This window comes from Armigeres subalbatus, unplaced genomic scaffold (assembly GCF_024139115.2).
Source record: "Armigeres subalbatus isolate Guangzhou_Male unplaced genomic scaffold, GZ_Asu_2 Contig1180, whole genome shotgun sequence".
Taxonomy (NCBI): Eukaryota; Metazoa; Arthropoda; class Insecta; order Diptera; family Culicidae; genus Armigeres; species Armigeres subalbatus.
In genome coordinates, this window is record NW_026941935.1 from 34,572 (window position 1) to 59,713 (window position 25,142).

Genomic DNA, 25,142 nt, shown 5'->3' on the forward strand with positions numbered 1-25,142 from the left:
AAATTCGTTTCGTTAAAAACAAAAGTTTTCTATGGGACTGCATTTTGATCCATTCTTCCCTATTTGAAGTGAAAATTAAATTGCATGATTCAATAACTGCTAATTGATTGTTCATACATACCTATTAGTATTTTTTAACTCTGAAGAATCTGATCCTCCGTTGCAAATTTAGTAGCTCTAAATGGTAATATTTTGTTAACACCTATTTACTTTGCTTATTCCATATATCCAAATATGATTTGAGCTTCGATTATTTAGTTGCACATACCATGTCAGTTTATTCACACGCAATTATTATATTACGGTATGCCCTATTATTGATATGGAGATTTTTTTGTGACCAATTAGGTGAGATTTGGCCTAAATGTTTCAGAAAGATTAGGAGTGACCAACGAACCTGCCTTTAATAAACGCTATTAAAGCTGCCGTTTCATCGTGAATGGCTTTATAAATTGGGGAGCTTTTTTTCATATGCTGTATTGAGATACATTAAATCGCGATTGTATTGTATTAGCCACAGATAAATAAGCATGACTCCGTGGCGCAACGGTAGCGCGTCTGACTCCAGATCAGAAGGTTGCGTGTTCAAATCACGTCGGGGTCATAATCAATAGATTTTTTTGGACTTTCAAATTAGAAATGAAAAGTATGTTTGTTGTGTCGATGGTAGACCGACCGTCAGGCAAGCAGAAGAGAGGATGATTTCTCCCAAAAGATCTTTAAATTAAAATTATTTTGGTTGTGTACTGTCACTGTGTTAAAAGCAGTAATACAAAACTAAAGAAAAATATTGCGCTCAAGTCATCCGTTTCTGAATATGCACGGAAGAAATAAAGTACCCAATAGTGAGTTTAATTCACCCAACCTCGAACATCCGTACGGGAAGCCAAAATTGAGTAAGTAGGGTCGAAGTAGTTTGCCTTTACTCCCATGTAAAAAAAGTACCCAACGGAAAATTTATTGACCCAAATTTAAGTTTAATTCACTCAATTTCGACCTCAGGTAATAAAACTCAAAATTGGCTTCCCGTATTGAACTGGCGTCGTTGGATTGTTTGGCTCTTTTGTTTTTGACAACAAAAGAACGAGTGGATGAAAGCGAAGAGAAAAAATAACTCAAAAGTAAGTTTAAAAGTACGCAATTTTGGGTACTTTTTTTCTTCCGTGTGGGAGCGTGCTATCAATAATTGATAGATAAATATCCTACATGGAGTTAAAAAAATTAAAAAAGGCGATCTAAAATATTTACACCTTCATTTGAAATTGAATGTTCGAAATGACAAATCATTCAGTTTAACCTGTTCAATATGATGATTCATATAGGTTGGTTTTTCTGTTTGGGATATTCCGTAAGTAAGATCATTATAGATAACCAATAACCTATGAGACATTTCTGGGCGTGTGAAGTCTGCGGATGACCTGGCACAGAAAACTCGGAACTGTAATTTGAGATGATGTCACGCACAACTCCACTTGTTTCGCTGCTTCAAAGGATGACTGATAAGGAGCGTTGCGTCGCCGATTCCTTTCGAATTTTAATTGGAAACCTTAGTCAACTGTTGTTGATAATCGATCGCCGCAAATCGACTACAGGTGACATTGAATGCATCATTGGCACACGTCATGCGCCTCGTGCCCTCGTGTGGTACGCACACCGCAGTGTGACTTAATTTAGGCGAACTGAATGATAAATATTTACCGTGTGTAGACATAGTGACGAAGCTTTTTCCAAATTCATGAACCGACACCTCAGAAGTGTTCGCCTCGCCAATTCGGAAATGTAAATACCTAGCAAATAGGAAAACTTGTCAAATATTTAAATATTGCTCCTCATCCACTACGAGAGGGTGACGTGTTCGGTACCGGTTTAATGTCTTGCGACGGATCGTGACTCATAAATTCAGCATTCGGTCGGCAATAGTGGGGTTTGTGCTCTTCCGTCGTGATTGTTTCGTCTTCAAGCTGCAATCAGTCATCGTTTGAGCACTATACTTACTGGCATGTACACTTGAGAAAACATAAACTACTGAAATAGCGTGTCACAGTATCGAATGGAAACAAAGAGCAGCACTTTATTGAAAGCAGTAAAATGCTGTAATAAATGCGGAATCCAGATGGCCTTTGTTCTAAGATCCTAGGTTCTAAGTAGGTACATATTATTGTTTTTGCTCGAGAAATTCCTTAATGTATTCAATTCAATGGAAGTACATAACAGCAACAATGCTTTACTTAGAAATGTAAAATTTGAAGAAAAAAATGCGTTGTCGAAATCACAACTTAAAAATGTTCTTCATAGAGATGAAGATAATCCAAAACAAAGTTTGATCTTCAGATAAATTTTTGGATTATTAATGATTATATTCGAATTTAATTTTCAATATAGCTCTATTAAGTGCCCTTGTAAATTATTTCGGTTCGACTTTCTAAGGGTTGCTTCATCATTTAAACAAATATAAAACTATTAGTCACAATCAGGTTTTGCAAGAAATCCGGTGATGTAATAATTCCGATTTTCCAACGCCAATTAAAAAGACTCTTGTCAGAAGTGGGATTCGAACCCACGCCCTCAGAGAGGACCAGAACGCTCTTCACCACCCCGTGCTTTTTGCGTGCGTCACGAGTAAGATTGCTCTTGAGTCTGGCGCCTTAGACCGCTCGGCCATCCTGACATTCATACCTTCCGAATTCTTCCATTGCACACGGTAACCGCGAAGCTCGATTCGTTATCACAAGTAGCCACTATATTTGGATTAGAAATAGAATTGACGCTCCAAGATAAACAATATTTTATCTTCATAGGGGGGATGCGGTTTGTCGTTGGAGTAAAAAGTTGTTCAAATACAAAAGCCGTTGAGCCGATTCGAAAACAGGTTTTCAAATTAATCAAAATAACTACCGCTGGTTGTGTAGCGACACAATGCCATCGGTAAATGTCGGTGAACGATTATCATGATAGCACTTTTAATTAATTATCTACTGCTAAAACCACTGTCAGTGGTTGGTAGAAATGCAAACATCAAAAGTAGCTTCTCAGTTTGCCTTGATGGCACTGGGTTGACACAACGGACGTAAAACCAGTTCAAACATATAACAAATTCCATTATGAACCTGTTTCCTGTTGCGCATGAAGTCTCGACTTTCTAAGCCTATGCAGACGTTGATGCTTATAGTAGTGGCTGGAATCCCGAAAAACTACTCTAAGCATAGTCTCACATGTGTTTCTAGTCTCTGTTATGGTATACTTGTTTATCGTCAAGGTCATTAGGTTGGAATTTATGTTCAATTTGAATTATTTGCTTTCGCGCACTCAAAGCAGAAGACAAGTTTGCTGTGACCTGAATTGGTTCGTATTCGATACAGTCTATGCTATGTTTTGAAAAATGGGCCTTCAGGATTACACAAAACTTGCCCAACAGAGCATATTGCGAGACACTTGGAATGTTTTGGACATGTACCACGGCATTCTGGGAGTCTGCTTCTCCTTCTGAAGGGAAGTGGCCTTTTTAATGCATTTTGAAGCCAATCTTACAAACTTAGTGTTTAGACATAAATTAATCTTTGTCCTAAGAAGTTGTAACGGTTTATGTGAAATGTGCACTTCTTGTCTTACTGTACAAAAATAAAAAACAAGGAATTATTCCACTTCTGGTATTCCTTAAGCTGTGGAGCTCACAAGTAGCGGGGATCTGATCTCATAGTGCAAACTACGCATGCAATGAAAATTAAATGAAGCTCCCATTTTTCCTGCCATTCCGCAAGAAAAAATATGTTTCACCCATACTTGAGTATCTGGTATTTTGACGTAGGACTACGTCTGTGTTTTCTATGCCGGGGTACACTTTGAGATGGTGTAAATCTAAAAGCGTCACGAAAATAAGATAAACTCTGAACGTTAATATATTATCCATTGCTCGAGAAATTTCTTTTGTTAAACTTTACAATTCGATCAAGGAAGCGTCAACTCTTCTACAGAGCCTTCTAAAAATATTTGTATTGATAAATATTCATTGATACCTAATTGGCGTTGAAGACGTTGATAGTGGTTTCCACGGACTATCTGATACTGATCAGTGCACTATGGTCATGGATGCAGATTGCAGAATTACGCGGAAAGATGAATTTTACGCCAAAACTATATTTTTTAGAAAAAAACTATTGTTCTATAAAATTGTTTGAAATAGTAAGGTCATCATTATGGTGCAACCAAAAAATAGGGTGGCCCACCATAAAAAAAAATTAAAAAATGTTTTTTTTTTAATATTGACATGTTATGTTCTACAAAGTTGTAGCGCAGCTTATTCCAATCAATTTTGCTAAAAAACTTTTCTGTAGCTCCTAATTTGGCTGATTTAGAGCAATTTTACCTAATTGAATTAGGGTGTACCTAAAAAAACAGTATTTTTGATATACTTTGTTTGTTTTGGTTTTCTCGAAAAAGTCGTCTTCAGGTGACTTTTAGAGCTAAAAAAAATGCAACTTTTGATGGGTGAATATGCTCAATATCTTCTACCGATTAAAAGTTATGATCGTTTTTCTGTCAAAATTACATTTTTTTTTTCAAAAGGTGATATCTCCGGTTAGGGCAGACCAAAAAAATATATTCACACGGCATTTGAAAAAGAAATTCATATTCCTTATTATGTCAAAAAATTGGGGATTCTCACAAATGTCACCTTCTGAAGACTTTCAGGGCTTTCCAAAACGCGTGTTTTGCTATAAGAATATCGTCTGTATCTTCTTCCATTGTCGAGTTATATCAATTTATTTGAAAAAACATGATTTTAGTAAAATTGGTAAAACTTGAGATAAAAAAATAACATATCTCCAATTTTATGACATAATAAGGAATATGAATTTCTCTTTCAAATGAAGTGTAAACATATTTTGGTCTGCCCTAATCAACTAATGAAAAAAATGTAATTTTGACAGAAAAACGATTATAACTTTTGATCGGTAGAAGATATTGAGCATATTTACCCATGAAAAGTTGCATTTTTTGAGCTCTAGAAGTCACCTGAAGACTTCTTTTTCGAGAAATCTAAAACAAAAAAAGTATATCAAAAATACTGTCTTGAGGTTGTCACGCGTACCCAAAAGGCTGTCTTTTTAGTCTTTTGTAAATGGTCTATGCCCGTTGTAATTCATTGAACCAAATTGGAAGAGCACCTACCTGGTATCTGGTTGGCTACAGCGTCGTTACACCTATGCCTGGCGTATTGTAGAGCTCCATAATCGTCGATCTTGGGCGATGTTCTTCCAGTTTCCCCGAACGTTCAGGGTCCCCAGGTCCGATTCCACCGCGTGCAGCCAGCGTGTTCATGGCCTTCCACGAAGTCGCCGGCCCCTATCTGGTTCTCTGTTGAATATTGTTTTCGCTATTCTTTCTTCCGACATTCGCACTAAGTGACCAGCCTTCTGAAATCCGCCGTATTTTATACGATTCACAATATTTACGTCTCTGTATACTTGTTACAGCTCATGATTCATGCGTCTGCGCCACACACCCTTTTCTAGTTTCCCTCCGAGTATTGTACGCAGTACTTTTCGCTCGAAAACCCCGAAAGCTTTCCGGTCGGTCTCTAGTAACGTCCATGCTTCATGTCCATAAAGGGCCAGAATCAGGTAGAATCAGAGTTTTGTATAGAGTAAATTTCGTTTCCGTCTGCATGCTGCAGGACCTAAGTTGGTTACGTAATCTGTAAAATGCCCTATTCGCAGCAGCAACACGTCTTTTCACTTCACGGGAAACGTCATTGTCACATGTCACAAGCGTTCGAAGGTAAACAAATTCTTCAATAACTTTAAACACATCCCCATCAAGCACTACCTCAGCACCAACACCACTAGGTCTTCCTCTATCTCTACCTGCCACCATGTACTTTGTCTTGGTAGAGTTATTGGTTAAGCCTATCCTCACTGTCTCCCTCTTCAGTGGAACAAAAGCCTCCACTACTGCTCTGCGATCGATTCCAATGAGGTCGATGTTGTCCGCAAAGCCCAGGAGCATATGCGACCGTGTGATGATAGACAGATCTCCTAATAGCGCCCTCGAGTGCAATGTTGAACAATAAATTCGAAGGTGCATCACGTCTGCCATCCGAATACTTGATTTCAAGCCATCCAGCGTCGCACGTATCAGTCTAATCAGTTTCACTGGAGAACCATGTTCGGACATTACCTGCCACAGCTCATTACTTTTCACTGAATCGTACGCTGCTTTAAAATCAATGAACAGATGGTGAGTCTGCAAGTTGTACTCCCGGAAATTATCAAGGATCATCCGCAGGCCAAACATCTGATCCGTCGTTGATCGGCACTCACGAAAACCTGCCTGGTATTCGTCGACGGAAGACTCTTCAAGCGGTCTCAGTATGTTAAACAGGATCGCGACAGGATTTTGTATGCGCTGAATTCAGAAGGATGATCCCTCTGTAATTGGCACACTCTAGTCTGTACCCTTTTTTTATAGATTGGGCATATGAGGCCATCCAACCAGCCAGCAGGCAGTTCTTCATCCTCCCATATTTTCTGGATAATGTGGTGGATTGATTGATGCAGCTCACTTCCGTGTTTGAAAAGTGTAACGGTTTATTCCGGTGGAGTCATCATAAAATATTCAAAAAGTAAAGACGAGAACAAATTCCGCTTAAAAACTTGGCTTTTGCGCCAATTCCTCGAAAGGAATTGCCAAGATTCATTTTAATTTGCCCAGCTTGCTAGTCGGCCACGTCGTGGTCCGAAAACCGTTATTGCGGAATCTGCTCAATCATATTCACTTTCAACACTAAACGATTCGTCAACAAAACTTCAAACTAATTACGAAATTTATTAACCGAATCAAACTTCCTCACATTTTACAAAGCTAGCCGTACACTTTCACATCGGATCCAAATTCCGAACTAAAAAAACCGACCGCTTTGCGCTGCGGAAAAGTAATGCCTGTCATTGATAATGTCACATGCTTGGCAAATATTCACTACACTTACGTCGGTTTCAGTTACAAAGTGCGTATGATCTCACTCGCCCACATCGTCACCACATGTTGCAAAAACTATTTAATTACTCTTATAATGTTGGTTGTAGTAACAACTACAAATCCCAACCGTTGAGCGATGGTGGTGGGTGGGGAAGTGCTGGCGAACCACTGTCCGTCTGGTCTGCATAGTTCACTCGTTGACTATCCATCCGCAAGGCACCAGCGATGGGTAGGCTTCTACCTACAGCACCCGCAACGACTGCTTGCCGCATCAGCAACTGCAGAATGCTGGCTGCTATGCCGGTGACGGCTTCCTTCCAAGGTTGGCTGCTTGTTCCGGGATGCTTATTTATAGTCGACTTTCGCTCTGCAACTGTAGTGAACTGAGTCCCGATTCGATGCATGGAGGCTTCTTTTATACCCGCGATAGGTACCGATCGTTCGCTTTGCTTTGTGTGAGAAGGCTTGATGCAGCGTATTGTAGCGAACATTGAGATGCGCAATTCACAGTGTGTCGTGATGAACAAATCTTGACACATATTTAAAGATGCGCAAATTTAATATTTTGTTGACAAAATCGTTACAGAAGCTCGACCGGGATCTCATCCTTCCCAGCAGCTTTACTGTTTTTAAGCTCGCTTAGAGCCTTGTTTACCTCGTCCAGCGTTGGTGGTTCCACAGCTTGACCGTCGCCAACTATGTCCATCCTGCCTTTTAATACATCTTCATTTTCACCAAATCTTCAACAAATCTTCCACCTGGCTGCCACCGTAGTCTTATCTGTCAGCAAATTCCTCTCTCGATCATTGCACATGGCGGGTACTGGCGCAGTCTTATGCCGCGCGACATTGACAGTTGCGTAAAACCTGCGCATATCGTTTCTATCCATGTTCTCCTGCGCTTCAGCTATCACACTCTCTCAGTGTTGCTTTTTTTTCGTTTTTTTTTTCGGTAGATTCGTTTCTCTTCTGCCCTTGCTATATTGTACCACTCTCTGTTGGAACGGGTACGAGCCACTAGCATTCGACTCCTAGCAACATTTTTCTCGTCCGTCACTCGATGGCACTCTTCATCAAACCAACCATTTCGTTGGCGTCGCTGTGCAGTGCCCAACACTTCCTGCGCTGTTGTAGTCACAGCTTCGTGGATATTTTCCCACAATGTGTTCACGTCGCCAGATCCGGTGGCTTCTGCTATCCGCTCGTCCAGCTTCTGGTGGTACTGTTCAGCAACTCCGTCACCTGACAAGCGTTGGATATTGAAACGTATCGTTCTGTTGTTTCGTGAACTAGCGCCCTTCTTGGTAACTGTAGAATCTTCGGTACGCTACCTTACCAAGCTTTTAAACCTATGCGCTACCTACATCGCGTTGAAGGGGCTGCCTTCTCGATGCTGACACTATGCAGCATGGTGTGGACAGTTGAGTTTAGAGTCCCTCGCTGGCACTCGGACGATGATCAGCCGCCCCTAACATGGAGACAGGCGGTGTTGTGATCCGCTTCTTACATGGAGAACAAACGCTCGGTCGGATTTGTACCTCCGGAGAGGAGCGAATCCCCCCTTCCCTGTCAGCATACGACCATAGTTCCCACCGGGGTTGGTTACCCGATCTTCCCTACACGGAAACAAATGCATACCCACAGGCATGAATAAAAAATCATGAAATCATGAATCAGGTCAGTTCATGAAACCATGATTATAATTCATGATTTCAGGAACATTATTCATGGTACTAGGCAATCCTCATCAGTCGACAGTATGCATAACCGGTTATACTTCCAACACTCCATTCCCAAGAAGTAAGAACTGCTGAGAGGTAGCACGCCGGACTCTCGCTCAGTGTACTCGAGTTCAAATCCTCTGTTGAACTTTTTTTTTATTCTGTCGATCTTAACAACCAAATTGTAACGCATTGGTTGCGTTACGCGAAAATAAATCATGAAATCATGATTTATATTCATGGTGTATTTTCATAGCATGAAAACACGACGGATTCATGGAATCATGAATTATTTTCTCATTTCTGGGAACGGATTTTTACCCGTGTAAGGTTGCTCGTATCCCGGCCAGCGCCACGGGGAGGTAGGGATAGGAGTTGCTGGATAAGAGGCTAAGGACCGCGAAATGGGGTCTATTTTATTCCTTCGGGAACGCGAAGTACCAATGATACGCTTCACCCAGCATTTGCCGTGCCGTTGGATAAGAAATCAAAACATATTTAGTTTAAATGATTACAAAAAGCTGAAATCCTAAAAAAAAAACAAAAAGATCGTACGTTATGCGTATTGATTTTATGGATTTGGATTTGGATTTGTGAAAGAATGTTTTAAAACTCCTCAAATTTTTTCGAATTTTTTCGTTGCCTTCTCAAAGTTTTATGTTTGGGCAACAAAAAAACCGAACATTTTTTTTTTTATTAATATTGGTATTGGCCTAATCATCGATTAGTAATTAAATTAACATACGAAATTCTTCAAACCATACAAATATTAAACAATTAAACTATAAACAATTGGGACACTGAAAAAAGATTTTTTTTCCTTTATTAGCGAGACTTTCAGCCCAAGGCTGGCTCGTCTCGTAGATACAGGCCTGGTAGCGGGTCACTTTTTAGTGACTTGGTCACTTTTTTCGGGCTAGTCACTAAAAAGTCTCTTTTTTCGACCTCAAGTCACTAAGGTCACTTTTTCTCGCAAAAAGTCACTATTTTCAACTATTTTGAAACTATTGAAACCAAGATTTTTTTATAAAGCTTTATGTATCCATCTGATGATGCTTTGTTCATGTCAGAAATGAAATTATAGATCTTGGAAAAATGATCGTTCTAAAACTTCGCCAGCCATTTAACTCGCTGCTCTTATTGGCATTTCACCAGGAGCTAATTAAGGGTATTTTACGTCACAATTTATAAATTGATATACAGTCATGCTGTCGATTTCAAGTTTTTTTTTCAACTCAATCTTTATACTATAGGGGAAGGTGGGACGATTTGACCCTTTGGGAGACATGCTTCTCCATCCAAGAACTAACGTAGTATTGTTATACCGTATTTTTATAATAGCTCCTCTAGACAAATCGTCGTTTTGTGGCGAGTTATTTTTTGATTGACAACCTTATTTACTCTATTATTTACTGTGTTTTGTTCCTCCTAAAGATGTTTTTATTGGCCACGCAAAATTTGAACAACTTCTCCCAATAATGACCATATGCTATCATTTCACAGCACAAATCCAAATGATCTCCATTGCTAAAAATGCCAACATTCCACCATAATTTCAGGAGAATTGATTCCTCATCAGCCATCCATATAAAAATTTGTCTCAAAAATTCAAGAAAATATAATTTGTTCTCAATTTTTTGTAATTGGACAGATATAATGAAGGGTTTGCTAAAAAAATATTTATTTAGTATATATCATAGAAAGGAGATCAAGACTCCCCAATTTTGAAGATTGCATGCGCTGTCGAATTTCATAGCAAAAATCGTTCATGAATAGGGGAACGGTTCGCCACTTCATCTCATAGCTCCTATTTCCATCCCATGAAAAACGAAGAAATGCAAAGGAATTTGGTTTGTTTATTATTTTTGTGATTTTTTTCAGCAGTGAGCACGCATGTTGACAAAAAGAAGCGACGAATTTGGTGCTGTATTGCTTTGTTTAGCTATGAGATGGATATATGTACAGTGAGATTGAGATCGGAACATTTCCCCTACGCACAGCAAGTTGGAAAATCTGCGTTTTTTGAAGGAAAAATAATTAAAAGTTCAAAGAGCATGGTCCTTATTACAAGCTGGAGGTCGAGCGTTGTAAATGAATCTTCATAATTTTTGTTTGGTTTTCTACCAAAGCGCTTCGTACTGTTATTCCTGTCGCATTAAAAATTCCAAAAGCTTCCGTGGCACCAGTGACAAATCGTAGAATTCTCTGCATCTTTCTGAAGTAGGTGTTCAGTTAATCCAATGATCGTAATTTTCACTCATTCTCAAAAGAAAAGAGTGCTCATTCTCGCAGATTTTCGCCGTGAAATCATTTTCCGGAAAGAAAAACAGGTGTTATAAGTGATAACCATATTTCTTTCACTTCCAGTGGCTTAAAAAAATGATTTGCTTGCAAGACTACTCACAGTTTTGAGTAGTCCTGCTTTAAACTGATATTGAGTAAAATTTCCGTGGGGTTAGAAGAGAGGGCAATACAATTTCACTTAGTATCACTGAATAGATAAAAATTAGAGTTAGTTTTGTATTCTGAGTTTGTTGTAAGAGATAATAGTGGCGAGTGCCGCCACAAATTACGGAAAAAATATTCTCCTTCGACCAAAAAACGCTTGATTTCGTCTCATCGAACTTGCAAGTGAAATTGGAAGTCACTATTTGGTCACTTTTTCTGCAACTGAAAGTCACTATTTGGTCCCTTTTTTCGTCAGCTTTGGTCACTAAAGTCACTATTTTGAGTGGCTTCGATCGCTACCAGCCCTGTAGATACAAAAAAAGTTAAAGAGCACCACTTTAATAAAATGGTCATATTAAAAAATTCTGGGATCTGGGAATCAGAAAACAATTTAGAGTGTTTTTAGGAAGAATATGAAAGTCAGTGGTTGGTTATCAACCTAAAAGAAATAAAATAATAGTGTAACCGTGTTATAGCTCTCCATATAAGCTAGTGGGGAAATGTCGCTTGCATTGAGAATAAGCATTCAAGAATGAAAAAGATAGACCGGTTAGCTAAAACATCACCATCTTTCCCAATTACCTAATTAAGGGAATATTTATTTATTATCTGAGCCCTCGTGGTCAGCTCCAAGCATTCGAGCGTTAAATAAGCTAGGTTTCGAGAGAGTCGATCAAGCCGAAGACCCATACGACCCCCCTTGCATTAGTGTGGACGAACCGTCAGAGAAATCCGCAATAGCGACGCGCATCCTTTCAATCCATTCCATACCGGCTCAACAGGTTGGTTTTGTTCTCAGAGAGGCGAGATAACTAATAAGCACTAGCTTTCGCGAGCAGTTTTTGATTCCTTTAGTCCAAGAAACGCAGGACAACTCAAGAGAGGCTAAGTTCTGTCGTTGTCTTTCGTACACTAAAAAGCATAAGCCGTGTTTGGATTTCCGATCGGTATTCCCTGAAGTCTGGAGGGTAAAGCTGGTAGAAAAGCACAAAGGTAATCCTGATTTTCTGAAATAAATGAAATACTTAAGAAATATTTTGATTTACTTTATACTTAGACAATGGTCCAACCTTTATGGTAGAGAAGATGCGTTGACTCTCCGCTCTAAAAGAATTAGTTACTAGTTGACGAATTGAGGATTCTATGTCTGTTACATCTATTTTGAACACTTGAACCAAAATTCAAGCTTAATTACCTATGTCTAAAACCCGATTTATTCATATGTACATATGTGAAAGATTTAGTTCGAAAAATGTATTGGCGGTAACTTTTCCTTCCAGCACTTCACTGTACTGTGTTCTGGCACATTCTTCCGCACATTCTTGTTATCGGTGATAGCGTCCATTCGGCATGTTTCCAGCCTGTGCAGGTACCCCCAGAAGCATCCATGGCCTTTTAAGAACTAGGCCAAGCCAAAGTTTTGCTCTCCATGGGGTCTACTAATCCATGCCGACAGGCGATGGGTCCACCTGATCTTTGTCGAGTTATCCCACTGCCTCTGTCATTTTGTGTAACCATCGTCAACCCTCCACTGCAGATCACCGGTCAAACTTGTACTGCAGAGTGTTATATCTATTATCGATCTCACTTCATTTCGCTGAAAGATACCCCAGGATCCGTAGTTGCACAGCACGATGTCCAGCTTGGCTAAGACCTACATTGGCTTCCCCACTCAAACCTATGTAAATATATCAAATGGATTTATTCAACTTATGTATAACCAATTTTAGCGTATGGATGTCTTGTATGCTGGCAAGGGTGAAGTGAGGACAGTTCAGTCAAAATTAGACCATCTGCAAAAGCTCGGCCTTATGTCAATGTCTGGTGCGTTCAATACAACTCCCGCGACGTGGCACACTACACATTAATCTTAAACAAGATTGCATTTACAGATTTAGGGTACTCGGTTTATTGAGAAAAAAAACCACAACACATAAAAAAGTTACCGCTTATGTTTAATTGGGACAAAATTGTCCCTGCTCCAAGTGACCTTGTTAGTTGTTTTCCACAGAACATTTTCAACAGTTTTCACCCTCAGGGGTTGATTGGACGTCTGTCTATTTGGAGAGAAGTTTTGTTTGTTTTGTTACACTAACGGCTTCCTTCTTGAAGGAAAAGCAGGTGTAAGCGTATACTCGCATGAGCTGGGACTGCGTAAACGATGGCTACTTTGCAGTTGAAGAGGACCTGAGGACGCTCAACGTTCAGGGCGACTTACTTGCTGGACAGACACTACAGCTGCACTGTTTTCCATTTGGGAATATTTGTCTTTACATAGAACTGCTATGTGTTAGTCAAGGCTTTGACAGTCCACTGCCAACTCAACTTTTACATAGCATAGCACATATGCAACGAGTTGAACAAGTTCGTCTGGTATGTAACTGATCAGTTTATGCACAACTGCATTTTCAGTAAGTTTTGCACACTGAGTGAAGCTGACTTCAGAATCCTGAACCTTCAGTGTAGTCCGCTGTTCATAAGCCGATGTGGTAAAAGGCTGGAAACTTTTATACCCTTACGCGTTGTATATCCTCTTCAAGGGCCACTATGTTTCCTTCCCATTCCCATTCTTTTTTGTTTACTTAATTTAATTTTCTGTCAGGTAGGGAAAGTGTACCGGTTTTGGCAACCTTAGTGCCTAATTTGGCCAACCCTAAAAAATGCATATTTTCCAAACAATTTCGAGTTTCAACAGCGAAAAAATTTAACTGGTACAGTTACTCTTTATGATGTACAAGCCAGTGACATCGGTCTCCCAAATTAGGAAAAACCCTGCCAAACAATCTTCTTATCTACGTATAAGATAACAATCTTTCAATATGCAATGCATTTAAATTTTTAAATATTCACACAAAAAATGAATCCAGTCTATAAAAGATTTTTGAAAATTTCTGTACAAATAGAACAGATTTTTGAAAACTAGAAATTGGTAGCGGTGCCCACTATGTTGATGCATTATCATTGCCTCTTATATGCCATTCGCTTACAGATTCTTTACCTAATCTGTTGATGGTCTAGTGGTTGGAGTTCATGTTTGATAATCGGCTCGTCATTAGTTCGATATTCGGGTCCCCCTCGTACACTTCGTTCTTTTTAACTGTTAGAAAATAATTATTAAGAAAAAAAAGGTGTAGACACACTTTTTGGCCGAATTACTCGTAACAAGTTGCATTCGACGGGGAATCCTGTCCCATTGTTTGTTATTGAAAATTGGCAAGATGGTTATTGAAAATTGGATAGACTATTTTTATGCGCAAAACATTGCGTTACCTTCATATGCTGTCAAACACATTGTAAAGACAAATAAAATAATATCAGATTTACGGAATGCTCGTTTGTTAAGGACATCTACCTCCAATTCCATCTCTCTTGCGTGATGCGTGACAACGTCAAATAAACGTATAAGTCTACTACTCTGCCCACAATCGCATACTTGTCCCATATGAATAGGAAATTCAGCAAAAATGGGACTGATCTGCGATCATAGGCAGTATTGATCTCAACTGTTTGATGGCCTAACGAGATTGAAATGTTTTCCACTTTAAGAATGTTTATTTTTCTTCAGTGAATAAACACGCTAAATAATCGCTTTTCATTTTCTATTTACAGGTAAGCATTTGACGTAAATTTGGGGCGATGTAGATGCGAAAACATTCGTAAGTAATGACCACAATATTAAAAGTATGATTGAACTGAAAGAAAAAAAATCGTTTCACGTCTTTTATTCGACCATGAATTCAATGCATTGACTCATTCAATAGTCAATAAATTTGCAGCATGAATAATTGCTAATCTGGTTTACTTAACGTGAAGATCATCTTATACCTACAACATACATTACAAGTTAACTTCTGAAAAAACATTGTTCAGTCTTTGTGGGTACCGTTTATTAAAATGCTGGCACCATAGCCAAGTAAAATCAACGCATCCCTCGCACGACGACGTTGGGATCAACACTCAAGCTTCATAAAGTTATAAAGTGGTGGAATTGAATGGAATAGTACTAAATCATTCTCTAGCAAGTAAAGACATTACAGTAAACAAGCTTTAAAATATTTTTTACTTAATTTTGTGATTTTTTTGCCCATGATTGATAACTTTTTACAAAACTTGTAACCAGAAGGAAAAAACAATCGACAATTATTTAGTTTTGTTATTTATTTAGGGGAACGGTTCGCCACTTCATCTCATCGCTCCTATTTCCATCCTATCAAAAACAAAGCAATGGAGAAGAATTTGGTTCGTTTATTATTTTTCTGATTTTTTCAGCAGTGAGCATGCATCTCAAAAAGAATCGAAGAATTTGGTGTCGTATTTCTTTGTTTAGCGAGATGGAGATGGAGATCGGAACAGTTCCCCTATATGCGTTTTATCACTGTTAGGGCTTTGGGCACCATTTGGGCCACCGCTGCCCGGATAGCTCAGTCGGTAGAGCGTTGGACTTTTAATCCAACGGTCTAGGGTTCAAGTCCCTATTCGGGCGCATTATATTTTTTGCCACATAGTGGCTCCATTAGTTTGAAACACCTTCATGCCATCATGTGCGCCTGTTACTTCTTGATCCCAAAATAAAAAGGATTTTGTCAGAAGTGGGATTCGAACCCACGCCCTCAGAGAGGACCAGAACGCTCGAAATCGGGAATTGAACCCACCTAGGATGGGTAAGATTACTCTTGAGTCTGGCGCCTTAGACCGCTCGGCCATCCTGACATGTTGAGGGGGGTGTGCCGAAATCCAATCACATTCGATTGAGTGAAACATGAGAGGTTCATTATTGATGACGTCATTATCGAACCACTTGCCACAGATAACTGATGTCAAGATGAGGTGCTTGATTATTGCGAACGTTACGAGTCACGCACACTAGGAGTGAACTTTTTAGAACCAGTGTGTTTAATTTTCAAATTCAACTCTTTATTCGAAAACCGCGTTAGTTGTCTTTCGCCTATAACTTTCTGGCGGTTAATTTAAAGCTGCTTATCGCGCATATACATACGTTGGCGCTGGCAGTGATTAGTAGGAAACCAGCCAATGATTGTGATTTATTGATCCAACATGTATGATCACCTGCGAAGATTTACTTATATTGGCTCAACCAAATGGCTGTTCGAATTTTCCATGTCGGCTAGAAATAGTATGAATAATTTTGGCGAAGCAACTTTCATGCGTCATTACTAATTACGTGTGTATTGATTACTCACCCTGCAACTTACGATCGATTAGTGATGAGTAGCAGGTTAGGTGATGTGTTTTCTGCTTAAGCGATCGAGTTTCATAGCCCGGTTAGCTCAGTCGGTAGAGCGTTGGACTTTTAATCCAACGGTCAAGGGTTCAAGTCCCTTATCGGGCGGGATCATTCTTTTTGTAAATATTACTCACATAACTTTTATATTTCTATTAAAGCTTAGCCTGACCTACTCCAAATTGCGATACATCCGACACATTTGCGTTAAAATTGCAACAACTTAAAAAGTGAGTGAAATGATCAATTCGTGAAAGTTGAGAACGATCTTCCAATATTTTTATATACGACTGGTGGAAAACAAGTTTACCTATCTACATGAGTGCAAACCAAAGTGCAACGAATCCATAAACTTGGTGCGATCATATTTTTGACGTAGGACTACGTCTTTGTTTTCAATATGCATTTGGGGGTACATTTCAAAATTTGGAAAATGCGACCGTCACGAAAAAAATGATAGGTTTCGTAGGTTCATAAATTGCTCATTTCTCAACGGATTTACATGTTCTATCATCAATCGATTGCAGATTCAGTTTCCAAATCGAAAAAAAATAATAGTAAACTATCGATTTATGCTCTATTCTCGAATACTATTTGCTCCCACAATCAGTCAATAATCACATGATTTCACTCCTCTCTATCAGCTTACACCGATTTATTCAGTTCATTTATAGCATATGTTCAATTACGGAACTGATGGGTGGGATTATTGGGTGAGGAAGAATGATCTTTAATGCACTTGCAGAGCAAAATGTCTCAACGCATACATCTGTCATACATTTGTTTTAACTACATTTTTAGAGCTATTTGTTTTGAATAGAATATAAATAATGAAGGCAGTGTCGTAAATTATGTTGTTGAGTACATTTTTAACGGATTATATTTATCTACGTAGCCATACGTCTACAGTTTGTACAGCCAATCATAGGACTGTCCCAATATAGTTTTTTTGAAGTGATCTTTTACTCAATTTTTGTGTTTTTTTACGAAATTTTCGACGCAATTTTGAGTCGGTCAGGCTTAGAGTGCATACTTCCCATTTCTTTCGAATTAATTGTCAAGGGCATGCTAAAAGTCATCTACACAAAGCGTGAATAATTTTCACGCATAATGACGACGCCTTGATAGAATCGCATACTGTGCGACAATGTTGTCGAAGAGAGATTTTTGAGACATGCACAACCGCTGTGTACTGCCTTGATATGAGTAAGGGCCTTTATTTCGAACTTCCACCGGATCACCTTTATGTCAACTATTTATTCGGAAAATTTTCCTTTTATTTCCTCTTGATATTCAAACAATAGAATTTTGCGACAATTATAGTTTTGTTTATAAAAAGTGGAAAAGCCACAGAATAAATATGAAAATTTTCGCTTCAACTTGAAAAAAATATAATTAGGTTAGGTCGGATTTTGACTGCTCTCTTGTGATAATCATTTTTAGCACGTGGCAAAGATCGCAAAATTTGCTATCAATTGATAACGAAATGAACGATGGCAAACGAGAGGCATAATCCCCTCAATAACGAGTCATAAAAACAAGTTTATCGCAACCTAATACAAGTGTGAGAAAACAAAATTTAAGATGCAGCCCCCACCCTCAAAGTTATGATAAAACGCTTCGTTATCAAATGCCTGTGCAGTAAATAAAAGTCTGCTCCATTCAACTCGGTCCATGGCTGCACTTTGCCAGTCCCGCAGTCTTCAGAGGGTCTGCCAATCGTAATCGATTCGCTGTGCACCTCGCCTTCTTGTGCCCGTCGGACCATTGTCGAGAACCATTTTCACCGGATTACTATCCGACATTTTGGCTACGTGCCCGGCCGCAGTCGTTCGATTTTTGGATGGATGGTTCTCCCAACAGCTATTAGTCCTCCACGAGCAACGTCCAGATGATGCATTTGGCTGTTCTATTCATTGTAGTGAATGTAATTGTATAATAAAATAATTATGATTATGACCATTTGAAGTTTTTGTATTTTTTGGCTGGTTCGCAGTGGCTGGTTCACAGAGACGTTAACGAAAACAAAACAAGCTGTCTTCTCTCTTAGGTTTGTGGTAGAACGTTCGTCCATTAATCCTGCGCGATAGTGCTCCACAAACTCCTTAGAACATGGTGGCCACTGAACCGGGAAAACCGGGAATTTGTTAGAACCGGGAAAAACCGGAAAATAACCAAAAATAAAAGTAAAATAATCAAATTCAAAATGTTCAGCGTAGCGTACTTGAAATGTATTCAAATATTTTCGTAAAATTGCAAAATTTGAAGAATGAATAAACGGAAATGTTTGCTTGATTTTTTTTTGATAGTTTTCAAAGTTTCTCGATTGTTTGCAATAATCCTGGAAATTGTTCTTTGTGGTTTTCGTACATCTGTAAGAATATGATATGTTATAATAAAAATCCTTTGAATCCAAACAAATCTCTTGACTGACTTTCGAATGCTTGGAAGTTCCACAAAAAAATGGAAGTGATTTGTTGAACGTTACGATTGAAATCCGCTATAAATCGGTAATTATTGGATCTGGAAAATAATATCCGCAAGGACTTATGATAGTGTTTTCCAAAACACGTAACATTGGCTGAAAATTGAAAGAATTTCGATTCAGCCATATGCAGCAGAGATTGCAAATAATTGTAAACAAAACAAATGCTGTATGGGAACGTATTCTGCAGTGATATGAATACCAATGGAAAGTTAGAATCCTTAGCTAAATTTTATCCGAAGTAACTAAATTGCTCTACACAAAGGTAAAAAAATTGCAGCATAAAAGTGCCCCGTAACTGCGACAAACAAAATTTGTACGCAGTTACGGGACACTTTTTAAAGCCCTTGAGTTGGTGAGGAAAAAAAGTTTATTTGTTTTAGAATCCTACAGCGACACAATTTTAAAAATAATGGCTTTCAATGGAAAATAAAAAAAATGTTCTTGCATGTGAAATAGCTGATTCCGCCTGATGGCCTTCGTGTGGCAGAACATGCTAATGACCCTGAAGTTGAAGAAATAACAGATGACCCTTAGTTTGCATACCCTTACGTTACCCCAGTAACATTACAGTTTCAAGATTGTTATAAAACCCAAAATGTTATTTGAGTAATTAACTGCAACCCAATGACGCCCAGCACTATGAAGCAAGTTTCCAGCTCGTGGCTGGAGCCAAACTTTCTGTCCTGTGCAAAAAGTTTTCTACAGCGCTATGATGTTAAAGTTGCGAGTCCAAGCTTCCATATTCCAATCTCCTAAACGTGGTACTTTGTTTGTCGCATTGAGGTCGTTGCCGATTGCATCGAGTTGTATTGTATCTATTATTGTGTTGTTCGTAATGTTTTCAAAGAAAAAAGTACATTTTTAAATTTTTTTAAACTTTCTTTCCCAACATCTAGAGAGAAAAAAACTGCCTAATTTACCTGGTTTCAATGGTTCCCCATAGTCCGATCTGGCCATTTTTTAATAGGAAACGATGGAACAAGATTCCTCCTCGAATGCTCTGTTCCTTACAAAAAATGGTTTTATTATAATATATATAATGATTTTTGAGAAATACTTTATTTGGGTCACTTTTAGAACTTTGAATAACATCTTTTTGGTAATCGTTTGTATTTGAAAAGTTATGGTCGTGATTCGATGAAAGCATTTTTACAAAAACAAGTAAAACAATTTTAACAGGAAAAAAACTCTGTTTTCCTACCATAAACGAAGAAAAGTGCCGAAAATCTGCTAAGTTCCAAAAACTGTGTCTACTAAATTGAAAGGACCGTGAAAAGCAGCTGAAACTCGACCACCGGATAGGGGAACTGTTCCGATCTCTATCTCACTGTACAGTGTACATATATCAATCTCATCGCTAAACAAAGAAATACGGCATCAAATTCGTCGTTTCTTTTTGTCAACATGCGTGCTCATAGCTGAAAAAAATCACAAAAATAATAAACAAATCAAATTCCTTTCTAGTTCTTTGTTTTTGATGGCATGGAAATAGGAGCCATGAGATGAAGTGGCGAACCGTTCCCCTATTTGAATAGCGAAAACCCATGACTCGGTTTTAACAATTCCGCTAATGTTGCCATTTTCCTATTTCGACATATATCGAATCTGTGATGTTACGTATGGGTTTCATTTCCATATTTTAAGTCTTTACCTGCATCTGTGGAACAAACCACTTGTTGAGTTTTCAGATCCTTGACCTTCAGAGAGTCAGTAGAGCTCTAGGCAGCTACTATCTTCAAGCCCGGATAGCTCAGTCGGTAGAGCGTTGGACTTTTAATCCAACGGTCTAGGGTTCAAGTCCCTATTCGGGCGGTGATTTTTTTTTTCATTAGTTTAGAATGGCCAATCGAGAAAAATCTTGATTGTGTTCTCGTAAGGATTTGAATGTGTTTCTATTGTGGCATTATCAATCAATTAATAAAAATTAAGGTCACATTCTTTTAAAACGTACGTCATGACCGTTTCTTTTGTTCCACGAAGGCGAAAAATAGAATGCTTTTTGTAAAGAACAGCTCCTCATGCTAACATTGACATTCATAAAATGTATTATGTTTCGTACCACCCAGGCCAGGCACGCAGCATAGGAAATATACCTCCTTTAACATTACTCCATGCACCAACCGGTTAGTGACATGTGAGTAGTGTCCATACATGCAGCCCTCTCACCAATCGTAATTCAATCTCACTATGCACAGCCCACCTGGGCCGCCTAGCTATATCCGCGTACTCACTCTGCTGCCTGTGAACGTCCGGCTTCGCTGATCGTGTTGGTGTGTCTGACTGTCTGGTGCTCACGTTTTGATGATAAAAGCGAAGGTAGCAAGCAACAACCAAAATATTGAGTGTGAGTGCTTTTATGTTGTATTCTCGTACATTCTCTTTCCTCTCGCGTATTTGCTCTACCTTTCGGTGCGCATGCCCATCAGAAATTCGCTAGCGGCAGAACTATGCGATACTTAATTCGTATCATATATGTATATTTAAGTCAAATAACTACAGCGAATGTTATTATGTAATTTTACTATTTTACAACTTCTGTGTTTGAAAGGAATGAGTTTATTAAGGGACTGTTATTGATAATCTACAATGTATTTAATATTTTAATAGCATGATGATAATAGGTCAGCTACCTTACTTGAGATTCTGTATCCATATCACTTTGAGTACCCTCCTAACGCTTTTGTAAATCTCTTGACACCAAAATTATGAAGCCCGGGTAGCTCAGTCGGTAGAGCGTTGGACTTTTAATCCAACGGTCTAGGGTTCAAGTCCCTATTCGGGCGGTGATTTTTTGTAACTTCTGTTGACTATCATACTGTTTAGTAACACTAATAGGGGCCGTATCATTAATTACGTAAGCAGCTTTTCTTACTTTTTCAACAAACCCCTTCCCCCTTCCCCCATGTAAGATTATCTTCATACAATTCATTTTTTATTTATATGGAGCGTAAGAAAACTACATACCCCGCCATATGAAGCATACGGTTTTCGCACTATTCATTTGGTCGATTAGTAACTAGGGGAAATGTTCCGATCTCCATCTCATTGTACATATGTCCATCTCATCGCTAAACAAAGAAATACGGCACCAAATTCGTCGCTCACATGCGTGCTCACTGCTGAAAAAAATCACAAAAATAATAAACAAACCAAATTCCTTACCATTGCTTTGTTTTTGATGGGATGGAAATATGAGCTATGAGATGAAGTGGCGAACCGTTCCCCTATGTAGTTAAAATTATATAACTATCTTGCCCTCAAAAACGAAACTGCTACTGTCTTCCATTAATCCCCATGTGTTTTCACACAATTGTTAAATGTCCTTGCTTAATGCAATCATCACGAATTGATAGCCACTGTTAGTTTGATCCTAAACTTTTTGAAGATCTATGCCCTGATCATATCATATTTTCATAAAGAAATACATACATATTTACATATAAACCACTATTCTTGGCAATTCAGTTCTTACTGAATAAGTTATACCTACCAAATTTAATTTGACTATTATGTCATCTAAGAACATCCAAACGTGATATATAGCCAGTGTTGTTCGCTCAAACGCATTCAAATCATTCACAGCACATGATCTCATGGTAACAACGAATTACAAATTACTACGCGTTTACTAGGATAATTTACTAGGGTTGAAATGTTTTAGATTTGTGATGTTTGTCCTTAAATCATTCCAAATACATATACGAAAGTACAATGGTTGTTACGTCAACTATGTATTCAAGGGCAGTTCAGAGCTTTTAGCATTTGCATACCGTTTGCTGCAATTACCAGTACGTAGTTATGGACAATCACGACAGAGTCCAGAAATTGCTGCAACTCATAGCCTTCCCTATAGCATGGTGTTTTAAAACACATAACATAAGAACACATAAGAAATAACTAACAAAAATAAATTAGTACACTTTTTAATGAAAGTAAGTATCAATGAGAAATGTTTATGTTTATGTTGAATGCTTCTTCGTTATTGTATTTATGCTCGCAGATCGTAGATCTCAAAACCTCATGAGACCTCACATAAAGTAACATGACGGTTTGATTAAAAGGTGTTCTTTGTAATCATCTATCATTATGTATCTTTGTGTAATCTCACGAAACAATAAGTTGCCGTGTGCACTTTACTGTACTGTGCATTGCATTTATCAAATCAATTAGATCCATTTTTATTATCCACATCCAATGCATGGCATGCATTATCAACAAGAGGAACAAATCTACACAATATAGCAGTAAAAAGATATCTGTCAGAAGTGGGATTCGAACCCACGCCCTCAGAGAGGACCAGAACGCTCGGGACCACCCTCTTTCCAAGGGTAAGATTGCTCTTGAGTCTGGCGCCTTAGACCGCTCGGCCATCCTGACATGTTGCAACCATTGCTGCTCAAAGCACTACGAATTCTAATTATCTCGCTGAGAGAGAGAGAGTGGAACTAGGTGCTCACTGCGGTGTCATGGGTGGAATTTATGAATGAAAAATATTTCTTGTTGTTACACTCATCTTTGATTCGCCTGGCGGTCGTAAACAGAGAGAGTGAGTGTTATGAGCGGGAAATACATAGAAACCAGATGTTGACGATGTGAAGATGTAGATGTAGAGTACCTGTTAATAATTACGATCCTATATCTATTAAATTTTTCGGTTTTTGATTGAGCCAAACTCAAAGCCAACAATTCAAATAAGCATTATATGTATTCAAAATCTTCTATTAAAATTTAATATTCTTTGAAAATTATCTGGAATTAACATAATATGAACCTTTTCATACAGGAATGTTACAACCTGCAATGGAAGCGGATTTCACTGTACATACATTACCACGGAATTATTTCAGTTTCAGATTTTTATCAAAAGATATTTTAGTTACAAGATAATGGATTTTTAGCGCCCTATCCTCGCCAGCAAAAGATGTTCCGGACAGCGACGACAGCGACAATCTTTATCTTGTAACTAAAATATGTTTTATCGTATCCGTATGAATAAAAAGTAGTAAGTTTGCTACAGTGAGTCCAAAAAGCATTCGTCTAGAATTATGCTTTCTAGAAAAAGTTAGAATATGCTAAGCTGAAAAGAAAGAAATTAATGCTGTCCAATATGCAGCTCGAAGTTGTTCCCGTCCTGCTCGTTCTTTTTTTGTCAACAAATGGACATGAGAGGGATGGGAATAACCAAGATTTTTTTTATATACAGGTTATCCGACTTCGTCAGTAGATGGGAATAACCAGCGCGGGGGGGAAACATACATTTTCAGTGCAAAACGTAAACAAACGAGCATAAATTCCATACATAAAACCAAGATGGCTGAGTTGAGGATATTGACAAGTCGGATAACCTGTACATAAAAAAATCTTGGGAATAACTTCGAGCTACTTCGAACTGCTCATTAGACTACTGATGATCACTTTAGGTGGTGGATTAGTCTGCTCATCTTTGTTATTGAAAATCAAACATAAAAACATAACATTAACAGAAACAAGTGTATCAGAACATAACAATAAATAATTTATTAAATAATTCATTCAATATGTACTCATGAAGTATTCGTCTTCTTAGGTACGGCGCAATTTTCAAACGAAATCAAGTGTTTTAGTAGAATAGAATTCAGTATTTCGGATTTCCTTCTGTATCTATGATGGCTTGTAGTCTACACGGCATGGAGCTGGCCAAATTAACCTTGACGGAGAGCGAGGGAATTTTCACCCACTCACTGTTTCAATATGAACAGATAGTGGTTCTGAGAGCTGTCCTCCCGAAGCTTATCAAGAATCATCCTCAGGCAAAGCATCTGATCTGTCGTTGATGTCGTGTTCACCGACAAAGGACTCCTCAAGCGGTCTCAGTGTGTTAGGAGACTTGATCAAAATCTGCAGCCCCTAAGCAGAATACGCGACAAAATTTTGTACGCTTAATTCTGGAAGACGACCCCTTTATAATTGGCACACTATAGCCTGTATCCATAAATCATTTCTCGCTTAACTTTTCAAAAGGGCCTAAGTAACATTTTTTTAATGAATTAATTTGAGTACTGCAATCAACAGAACAACATGCAAACTATTGATTGCAGTAGGGTAAAGTGCCCAATAATGGACCCCCAACCAATAATGGACCCTCCAGCCATTTTTGCATTATTACAGCACAATGTAAACATTTTGCTATGAAATTTCATCGGGAGAACCTACCTTACAGTCCTATGATTTGATTACATGCATTGGCCATGCTATCTAAAGTAAAATTAGATGATTTTTTACAATTCTAT

General features: G+C 38.4%; 1 long non-coding RNA gene and 8 other non-coding genes across 9 annotated transcripts; 5 read left to right on the forward strand and 4 right to left on the reverse strand.

Annotated features, from left to right (window-relative positions):
• Positions 1-532: 532 nt before the first annotated feature.
• On the forward strand, positions 533-604 carry Trnaw-cca (transfer RNA tryptophan (anticodon CCA)). The gene has a single exon. It is a non-coding gene; the product is annotated as a tRNA-Trp (tRNA).
• A 1,932-nt stretch (positions 605-2,536) lies between these two features.
• Positions 2,537-2,668, reverse strand: Trnal-caa (transfer RNA leucine (anticodon CAA)). Its single transcript has 2 exons — positions 2,631-2,668; positions 2,537-2,581 (listed from the first exon to the last, which is right to left on the reverse strand). It is a non-coding gene; the product is annotated as a tRNA-Leu (tRNA).
• Positions 2,669-6,791: 4,123 nt separating this feature from the next.
• LOC134202347 (uncharacterized) lies at positions 6,792-7,291 on the reverse strand. The gene is made up of 2 exons (XR_009977206.1): positions 6,986-7,291; positions 6,792-6,921 (listed from the first exon to the last, which is right to left on the reverse strand). It is a non-coding gene; the product is annotated as an uncharacterized LOC134202347 (long non-coding RNA).
• An 8,262-nt stretch (positions 7,292-15,553) lies between these two features.
• On the forward strand, positions 15,554-15,626 carry Trnak-uuu (transfer RNA lysine (anticodon UUU)). The gene has a single exon. It is a non-coding gene; the product is annotated as a tRNA-Lys (tRNA).
• A 98-nt stretch (positions 15,627-15,724) lies between these two features.
• Trnal-caa (transfer RNA leucine (anticodon CAA)) lies at positions 15,725-15,853 on the reverse strand. Its single transcript has 2 exons — positions 15,816-15,853; positions 15,725-15,769 (listed from the first exon to the last, which is right to left on the reverse strand). It is a non-coding gene; the product is annotated as a tRNA-Leu (tRNA).
• Positions 15,854-16,420: 567 nt separating this feature from the next.
• Positions 16,421-16,493, forward strand: Trnak-uuu (transfer RNA lysine (anticodon UUU)). Its single transcript has one exon. It is a non-coding gene; the product is annotated as a tRNA-Lys (tRNA).
• A 4,119-nt stretch (positions 16,494-20,612) lies between these two features.
• Trnak-uuu (transfer RNA lysine (anticodon UUU)) lies at positions 20,613-20,685 on the forward strand. Its single transcript has one exon. It is a non-coding gene; the product is annotated as a tRNA-Lys (tRNA).
• An 898-nt stretch (positions 20,686-21,583) lies between these two features.
• Trnak-uuu (transfer RNA lysine (anticodon UUU)) lies at positions 21,584-21,656 on the forward strand. The gene has a single exon. It is a non-coding gene; the product is annotated as a tRNA-Lys (tRNA).
• A 1,474-nt stretch (positions 21,657-23,130) lies between these two features.
• On the reverse strand, positions 23,131-23,250 carry Trnal-caa (transfer RNA leucine (anticodon CAA)). The gene is made up of 2 exons: positions 23,213-23,250; positions 23,131-23,175 (listed from the first exon to the last, which is right to left on the reverse strand). It is a non-coding gene; the product is annotated as a tRNA-Leu (tRNA).
• Between the last annotated feature and the right edge of the window lie 1,892 nt (positions 23,251-25,142).